Genomic DNA, 10,465 nt, shown 5'->3' on the forward strand with positions numbered 1-10,465 from the left:
CCCAATGACTCAAAACATTTCTTTATTAACATAGTACTGCACACAAAAGATTTTAAAAAGATCTCTGATCAGTCATATAGTAGAAACATTTTCATCCATGCATACTGTGGGATGTCTGGTTTAAATAGTCACATCTTGGCTTTTGGATATGATACTATTGAGAGTTTGACTAAATGACAACTTTAACTGCTCTGAAGATTTGAATATACCAAATCCATTTTAAAATGATTATATCCTGTTCAATAGACAATATTGGTGGATTAGGCTTGAAAAAACTTCTTATGCCTTTACTATGTTGTCATTTTCTCTAATTTTCTGTAGCTGTCTTTTGTACACTAAATTCCTCTTTGTCCAGGTCCTCTTCCTCCTTATTTACATTTACAGCTGATGCTTTTGTACAAAGCAACTTACAGTTCTGAGTGAATACACCTTGAGCAACTGAGGGTTAAGGGCCTTGCTCTGGGGCCCAGCAGTGGCAACGGTGGGGCTTGAACTGGTAAACTGATTACAAGTCAAGTACCTTAACCAATGAGCTACCACTGCACTCGTCTGTGCTTCCATTTGCTGAAGATTCTGTTTAAAGATGTGCAACCCTACCTCCCTCACCTCTGCTTCCTTACTCTTGTCTCATGGTCTTCCCTGGGGGTGTTGGATTCCCATTCAACCATTTCCTTCTCTGCGTGACCCTCCGGGCTCAGGGTTGCTTCCGTGGGCTTTTCCTCCACCTCCGCTTGTCGACGCTTGCTCTCTCCACGCTTTCTCTCTTCCTCTACCATCTTGTTCTCCTGGCATTTCTCCTCCACCTGCTGCTGTAGTGTCTGAAATTACTTTGATGTACTGTGGGATTTTTCCCTCCTCACCCTGTACTTCCACCACCTTATTCTAGATACACTCTGTCATTTCGTTTCCAGGGTATCCATTTCGTCTCTTAGTACTGTGATCTGGTCTTTATCTGCAACAATTGTTTCACTGTTTATCATTTCAGTTCGCTTACACAATTGTGGATGTGCTCTGGAACACCTCCAACCTAGGTGTTGTCTGTGTTGTCTGTGTGTCTGAGACCAGTGTGCGGTCCATTGTGGCAGTCTTAACCAGACAGAAAAGGTCCCGGCACTGTTCTATGATCAGTTCCCACAGCCTACTCTGCTGCAGGAGGCAACGCTTAGGGTCAACCTGGAGTCCGTCTGCGTATGTGATCAGGACCATCAGAGGCTCACGCAAGACTTTATCAAGCATGTGACTGAGCATGGGCAACCTGCCTGTAGCCTTCTTGATGTTCCATCTGAGTGGCACCACGATGGGTAGACCAGCCTCGATTCTGGGAGTTTTCATACACTGGCAACGCACCCCTCAAGTCAAGTCTCAGGCTGCGTCCCCGTTGCATATTATTTACTAATACTAACTAATTTTTGAGTATATAGTATGTAGGGTAGTTAAAATTGTCAAAATTGAGTATGCTCAAAAATCCAAGATGCATACGGAGTATGGTTGGAATGGACACTTTTCCCATTAATGCAATGCAAAGCTTAAAAGGAGCTTTTCTCGTCTGGAAATATTTTGAAATAAAATGGCGAACAACATACACTATGATTAATGTTGCAGGTGAACGCTCTATAAATGTCAGTACAACCTGGATTTTTCTTTAGAACAGTAAAAATAATAAAATATAAATGGTTGCTGTTTAAGTAAGAAATGTGTTTGAAACATATTACTTTGTTAGGTTAGCAGCCTAGCTGTAGTAGTTCTTGGCCTTCGTAGGTAAGCTAGGTACCATTAGCCAATTAGCTAGCTGGCTGCAGCTAAATTTAGCTTATACATCTTTGTAAACGAGGTAGAATTTCAGGCCTTAATATTTTAGGCTTAATACCAGTCTTGATGTAATATATAAGCTGAATGAGAAACCTATTCCATCATTCAATAATAAAGACTCGGGTCTTTCAGTAGCTAGTGTTTCTTTATTGACATGTAGCTAAGTTAGCATCACCCAACTTCCCTGCTGAGTGTGAGCTCGGGTTAGCCTGAACATGGTGATTGTTAGTGTGGGCCGAGAATAATTTTATGTTTAGGTGTGATACTACAAAAGGAATACAGTTAACACTAGGAAGTTAAAATTGTTGTCACATTCTTGCCCCTCCGTATATTCAAACTGGTCCAATGGTGCCTGGTATGCGATAAATAAGTCCAACTCCAAAGTATGAGAAACATCCCCAAACCACTATGCTTGTACCTCCATGTTTTACAGTCTTCACAGTGTACTGTGGCTAGAATTCAGTTTTTATCTGTCGTCTTACAAACCGTATGTGGCCTTTAGACCCAATACGAACAATCTTGCTCTCATCTGTCCATAGAATGTTTCGCCACTTCTCTTTAGGCAAGTCAATTACACCCAATTAGCAGCGTGCATGTCATGACTGTTGATTCTGTTAGTTGCCCATTACTCCGCTACACCTAGTCGTGAATTTTTTCCCATGTTGCATTATCTTTTCTGCCAAAATTAGTAATTAAATACATTAGTGATGTTAGACTGCTATTATTTTTGCACATAACTGTATATACTTTCTCAAAACATTATTAATATTTGACTTTAAGTGACATACTGTTAAATTCATGTGAAGTGAGTGTCCCAGTGGTGGTACCTTGTTTCACCTCCTCACCTCTACGACACTCCTTTCCCTTGCTTGTGAACTTTGACCTTGTCTGTGAGGCTGGGACAACACGTCTGGAAATGTCGATCAGGAAGAAGAGAGGGATGGGGAGAGGTGAGTGGGTGAGAGAGATTTGATTTGCTTTTACCATTTCTGTTATTGGGGCTATACACCACAATAGTTTAAGCTTCTAGGTGTAGGTTTTTCCTTTCTGCTATTTATTCATGGGCCAGTGGACAACTGAGAAGCATTTTTATCGAATGTACTGAACCATGCCTGGACAACTGATTTTATTTTCGTTTTCCTGATAGCTACCTTTGCTATGCCACATAAAAAAGTTAATAAAATTGGGACATCTCTGAATGTTTCTCTCCGTATTTTAGCCCATGAATAAATAGCAGAAAGTTTAAACCTACTCCTAAAAGCTGAAACTATTGCGCTAACAGGGTGAACAGGTCCCCAAACTGTGTTCACTGCACAAAAAGATCACAAAAAGAACCTCGGGACAAAAACCACACCGACCCCGACACCAGGATTAAGGTGCACCATCTGTGTGTCTGTGGCTATCCTCCACTGGAGGACAGCTGTAATTTGATCAATTATATGTTTGTGCAATGTCCAGCCAGCAGCATTTAGAGGAAGTTCCAGTGCCAAAGAACCAGACCACCAAGTTCAGGGATAAGCCATGTGAAAAGTGTCCATGTAACACCTTTACAAAGATAGCATAAGTTGTACTTCTACCAGGTACCTCAAATGTTTCCTTCTCTGTCTGGGAAGTCCATGCCCAAAACCAACATGATTTTCATCCTAGACTAAGAGAGTGATTTTAATCTAGCAACAAGAATTTTATTCTTACAGTAGCTAACTATCACTCAGGCCTACAATTTTTCATTACTGGGCATACCAACGCAGTGGTGCTGTGGCTTCAAGATTATTATGTCTTGAAGAACCTTATTAAGAACCTTATAAAAGATGACAGGCTGGCACTGCTCAGGAAGACAGGAGATGACACACAGACAAGAGAGTCAGAGAGAGAGAGAGTGAGACGGGTGATGAGTAAAGTAATTGAGGAAGAAGAGGAGCAAACTGACATGAAATATGAAGATAAAGAAAGAACACATGAGAAAAGCATTAAGAATCCCATGGAAACTTCACATAAATATGAGATGGGAATTAGGATGTGTCAAAGAGTTGTTTTTATCCTGTTTATATGGCCTGTGGGCCACCATGTAATACAGCTTTCCTGTTCAAGATTCTACTCTATAATTATTATTATTTAAATAGTGCCTTTCTCGGACTCAAGGACGCTTTACAGATGTATCAGCTTTTACAATTGCTCACACACCGATGAGAAGCAGCAGCGAATTTGCACACACGTACTCTCTCTCGGAAACCATAGCCGCCTGGGCGACTGCACCAGGCACAGAGGAAGGGGAGGAGGTGAAGACCAGGACAGAGCACCAACCATCACTGGACATACACACACACACACACACACACACACACACACTTACACAGGTCATTCATACAGGACAATCTAGATTATCCAATCAACTTAACCATGTTTTTGGACTGTAGGAGGAAACCCACGCAGACACAGGGTGAACATGGAAACTTCAGACCCTAGCGCTGCGGGGAAAACGCACCCAAATAAGTTCATACTTTCATTCCTTCTCTGGTCCACTAGAGGGAGTTATTGTGGTGTTGAGACGAACACGGAGACAGCTAGAATGGAACAACTGACTCTGAAAATGTCTTACAACATATTATCTATACGCAATCTACAGCCCTTTGTAGATGTATAATTCCTAGCCACTGATTAATTGTCGTTTTTTACTCTTTCCTTAATTTTGCAGATGTGTGGTTGAATTGTTTGTCTGCTTTGCTCCATAAAAGCACTCACAGGCTCACTATAATGTAGTGTAATATACAAAGTCTATAGTCAGCAATGTAGTTAATGCATGGATACATAAGCACATACACCAATGCTTCAGTGAATAGGCCACTATAGGCCAGATAACATAAACCTGTAGACTATAGAACATAGGTTCTATAGACTTGCATGCACACACACAGACACTGCCTAGTCTAACCATGCTTACTGTAGTGTCTGAGGCAGCAATTAACACAGGCCCCATGCTAAGAGCATATTGCAGTTTAAAACATGACCAATATCCACTGTAAACAAAAGATGCATTACAGAGTGTCTCTGTATGGTTTTTCGACGTGTCTTTATATCACAGTGCTGTACTATACACTGCTGTCATTAAACAGTCCTGAATAGTGGTGCGTGTGCAGCTGAACCAGCTGGGATTCTGCAGGCTCAAAATGTCCCAGGGAGAAAGGCTTCTTTGTGCGGTTTATTACATCACCTAATCTACAGATCACCACTGATGGATCATTATAGTGGAAGGGAGTGGTGTGCGTGTTTGGGTGGTTAATGTAGTGGTTCCTCCCTCGCTTTCACCCAAGGCACCCTTAATATGTGTGTGTGCGCACACACACACACACACACACACACACACACACACACACACACACACACACACAACTGATGTATATCTCTCCCCTTCTTAATGATAGTTTTTCCACAGCAACCACAGGACTCTGATCAAGGCAACAAATTTATGTACTGCCATCATTCCCACCAAGTAGTACTGGTGTGTGTGTGTGTGTGTGTGTGTGTGTGTGTGTGTGTGTGAGAGAGAGAGAGAGAGAGAGAGAGAGAGAGAGAGAGAGAGTAAGAAAGAGGGTAGAGGGACAAGACATTACATTTTTAGACTGTTCTGCCACTATGGTAAAGGAAAAACCTCATAAAGTAATTTCATTCACAGTAGAAAAATATAAAATTAATTAATCTTCAATGTCCCTTCGAGTTTGTATTGTTTGAGGAAGACTTACGTCACCAGGGGTGATTTATAATACTTCTGCCATAACTGGAAAAGCATCAGAATTTGGGTGTAAAGATGCTTAGGAATGATCAAAATCAAGGATTTCTATCTAGGTTTAGTTGTGTAAAGGTCTCATGTTCCACACAGCCGCAGGAAGCTGCGAGCTCCGCAAGCGTCCCAGCAGTGCAGGGGAGCTGGGTTAGCTCCGCGTGTTCGAGGAGAGGGGGATCGCCCAGGGTCAGCAGCTCACCATAAAGCATAAACCTTTGATACAAAGCTGTGCATGCAGGACACGTGCAGGCACAAAGAGAATGTACATCAGGGGGAAGAACCACAGCACAGTTTAAAGGATGGATAAATGGAAATGAGAGTGAACAGACGGATGGATGGATAAACGAACAAATCATTTTTGGAGAGACAGAGATGACAGTTAAGCTCGCACTGATCTCAGATCAGCTTGAGTGCATGGCTCATATAGATTTCTCCCCTCGAGTGCTGAGGTACCCTTAAGAGTATATACCTGGTAATTAACTCAGGAACTCACAGTTACTTTTATTGAACTCGAACAAAAATGGGTATCATGGAGTGAATGTAAGGAATGAAGCAGGCAGAGACTGGCTTGTCGAAGTGTAAAAAACAAATTCTGATCTTAATCTTGCAAAATCACTCTTTCTCTTCCACTCATCTTCTCATCTTCATCTCTTACACCCCCTGCGGCATGAGAACTCAGGAGGCTCAGCTCCTGCTGTGGACTGTCCAGACAGCATCTGCGCTTCCAGACAGCATCTGCGCTTCCAGACAGGATCTGCGCTTCTAGACGCTTCCAGAGCCAGGAGCTCTGTGGTTCGATGAGCTGCTCCACAGCAGCTGGGACGTTTTTCGCATTGCGTGATACAAAAAATCAGAGGCTGGTATGGTGGCTGCTTCCTGCTGAGCACAGCAAAGAGGCGGATGATGCCTGGGGCCTTGGTCAGACCACCTACAACACACACACACACACACACACACACACACACACACACACACACACAAACACACACACACATGCACAAAGAGCTAAGAGCTTTCACAGATAAATCTTTTTCCATGATTGAGGGTTTGGCCACAGAGAAATGTTCCTGCTCTAGATGGCCTCGTCTCTTTACTTAGAGGGGATTTTTTTACATATTGCTCCCATGTAATTGAAGCCATGATTTAAAATAAATACATAAAATAATGTATTCATAGATCAAAGGCAGCATGAGGACCAGCGTGCAGACGGAGGCTGCAACAGGACTGTAGGATATCAGGGCCCATTAGTGAGAATCATCTTCACCCACAACCTTTAATGTAAGCGGAAAGCTGCTTGGCCCATTCATGAAACAGACAGAAAACAACAGTAAAGTGTCATGAGAATAATGAACGTAAGCATGACTTATAGAGAACTGACTACAGAAGTCCACAGACCGGCTGTCTAGGTCCGGCGCCCACTCACGTGAGTGCTGCCACAGCAGGTGAGCATGGCCTAACGCTACTGGCTGCATGTGCGTGAAATGGCCAGGAAATGGTTCATGAACGGCCAGAGACGTGCGGTCTGGAACTAGCATGAGTGGCCATATCCTGCAGTTCACCCCAATCCCCCTCAAGAGAAGGCAAACCACAGAGAGGAGCAGCTAATGTTGAGAGAACAGAGGTGCCGGCCAGCCTGCTGCCCGGCTGTGCAAATAAAGGCACCTGTCTCTCCACCCTGTCTCTCAGCCTATACAGACGTTTGCCTAGACCTGCATTAATGAAGCTCCTATGAATATGCAAATTGGTAAGATATATTTGCACTCAAAGGAAGCAGGCTGTTTAGATCCCTGTTCACCGAGCAGCAAGGTGACTTGCTTGTGTCGGACACTCGACCCCAAGCTGCCTCAGGTTGCTGTTAACCCATTACACCTGCAAATTACCAGAATTAAATAAATACACTTGCAAAGAAAGAAAGAAACAGGAAGATAATGAAGGTAAGCAAGCCAGCAACTGCATAATGTTATACAAGAGAAAATCCTTCTTCTTCTTCTGCTTCAAAAAAAAAAGGCCACTCCATAAAATATAAACAGCTTCCTTCTCTCCACATTCCTCTTTCTGCAGGTTCTTTCTGTCTCTTTATTGCAGCCCCTCAGCTGTGACACCCCCACCCCCCCACCCCCGTTTGATCCTGCTCCGGTTAGGCCCTCAGATCCTCCCCTCTGGGCCCCGAGGAGCCGGGGCGGGGACACAGACCTAGGTGGGGGGTGACTGACCTGAAGGTTAGGGTTAGGGTTAAGGGAGTTGGGTGGGGTTGTTGCGAGGGCAACAAAGAGCATGCAGGCAGGAGGGCGGGATGAGCCTGTTAAACCGCTACATTTAGTCTTTAGGAGTTGGAGGCCTCAGCTATGCCTTTGGGACAGTGGCGACCCTCAGCTCCATCTCTGTAGGGGAAGAGACACTCTGCTACAGTCCACAGGGGCTGTTGTACGTGATCATGGAACTGGTAAACCATAAAAGTGTGCTATTTACTATATATAGGTATGTTTTTGTGTGCGGGTGTGCGTGCTTGAATCTGTTTCTGATGCAGGCTAAGCTGGCACCTGACTGCTCAACAAAAGCCAGTGTCACAGGTTAAAGGTCAAAAGTCATGATTATATGGTGGGCACTCTGAATAGTCAGCAGTTAAATCACTCCTCACTTCTGTTTAACTCGCTCTCACTCTACCTCGCCGGAGCGTGTGATCTGTAAGGGAGCTCAACGACACGCAACCACAGCAGATGGTTCAGCCCGTCTCCGGCTGCCCGGGGTTTTACCATCACACATCGCTGACCTCCCTGACAAAGGGACAAAAGAAGAAGAACTCCGACCTGCAGGACGGCCACATGGACTGCACGGCAAACCGATGATCTGGGATTGCAGCATGTTTTTGTTTATCTTTTTAAACTTTTGTTTTCATTTTTTCCCACGTTTTTATGCTCTTCTCCATCAGGCGTATGGTTTCTCCTGCCTCAGGCTGTTGTTGTGTCTGGGGAAGTTGACATTTTCCTAGTTAGTAATAGCTGAACCCCTTCTTTGTCCTGTGCGGTGGTGCTTCAGGCTCTCTCTCCCTACTTTGGGATGCTCTTTTGAGGCACTTGCCGCTGCTTTTTCGCTGTTTCGTGTGCTCAGCTCCCTTTCTGTCCTCTGTGCCTTTATTCCCTCTGCCCCTCATCTTAATCCAGAACGTAAGCCTACCGCCAAGCGTAAAGGCAGTTCAGAGGAAGAGAGAGAGAGCGAGAGAGAGAGAGAGAGAAAGAGAGAGAGAGCGAGAGAGAGAGATACTAGTGATTTTAAGTAATAAAAAATTAGAAAACAATGCACTGGTGTTGTTTTGCATTGGATTCCATTATTTCTGAATAATGCCTTACTTTATGATCATTCTAAAACTAATGGGTTTCATATAGGATATCTCTGAAAGTTTATCATTCCTCACAAACTTTCCAGTATGTGAACTTAGGGAAATGTGTGTATGTGCATGTGTGTGTGTATGTGTGTGCGCGCGTAGGATTTAGTGACCCTTCTTGTCAGCTCAGAAACCATTTCCTTTGTTGTCTCATCAAAGCCAAACTTGCCCCATCGCTATAAACTCAGCAGGGGAAAAACCACACTTTTGCACTGTTGCCCCCAGCTACCCCCCACTGCCTATGTGGTAACCTCCACCCCCCCAGATTGTGTGCACCCTTCATTTCCTCCTCGCCTTTCACACCAGAGCCATTCCAGTCAGAAGCTCCGTTCCCAAGCCACTGGTCACATTTGAGTGACTCAGCCCTTGTGCTGACCTCATGTTTACAGCACGTATGCAGAAACCATTTCCATGGTTTATGACTTGGATTGCTGAGGTATATATGATGAGCAGTACTGCCCTCTGCTTCTGACGCAGAGGTCACACGCAGGTAAATGGATGACAGGCATGGCGACAGGGTCTGCCCTGTGTCACTGTCCTGCAGGTGAGTGAGGTAGTGCACTGTCCTCAGAGGTAGTGTATAAACTGTCGTCCCATGTCCAAATCTTGTCGGCATGTCTATGTATGTGACATCTCCCTCTCTCTCTCCCTCTTTCCCTCTCTCTCTCTCTCTCTCTCTCTCTCTATTCTTTATTCATTATGCTGGCTTTTAACAATTTTGAATTGATTGTGATGAGAAGCGTCAGGATTAAACCCAAACCAAACATGAACACGATGGACTTTGAGTCTGTTATTGAGGCTTTAAACAATCTAATGGCGTTATGGAGCACTGGGTTACCGCGCGCGCCATCTGCTACGCAGTAACTATTACTGCTGTCTTTCTGATGTAGTCCTCACATCTCTCTCTTTTTCCCTCACTCCATGATATTGCATTACATAAGAGAAGAGCAGAAGAAATGGAACAGGAGGGCAAAATGATAAGGAGGAATTGATGGATGAGTGAGCGTATATATAAAAGACATGGATGGATGGATGGATGGATGGATGGATGGAGTGCATGCTGACTGTCTTCACCCATGGCTATCATCTTCCTCACCAATGTGTTCTCCACTTCTGTCTTTCATTCTATTGCTTATAGAATTATGTAAACCTCAGCCAAAACACACGCACACACACATGCACGCACACACACATACACACACACACTCACACACACGCGCACCCACGCACACACACACACACACACGCACGCACGCACGCATACACACACGCGCACATGCACACACACACATACACACGCACACGCACGCATGCACACATACACACACACACACATGCACGCACGCACACACGCACACACACACACATACACGCATGCACGCACGCACACATACACACACACACACACACACACACGCATGCATGCACGCACACACACACACACACGCACACACATACACGCACGCACACACACACACCCCAGCACAGACGTGCAT

Source organism: Electrophorus electricus, chromosome 23, assembly GCF_041902795.1.
Source record: "Electrophorus electricus isolate QZ-2024a chromosome 23, ASM4190279v1, whole genome shotgun sequence".
Taxonomy (NCBI): domain Eukaryota; kingdom Metazoa; phylum Chordata; class Actinopteri; order Gymnotiformes; family Gymnotidae; genus Electrophorus; species Electrophorus electricus.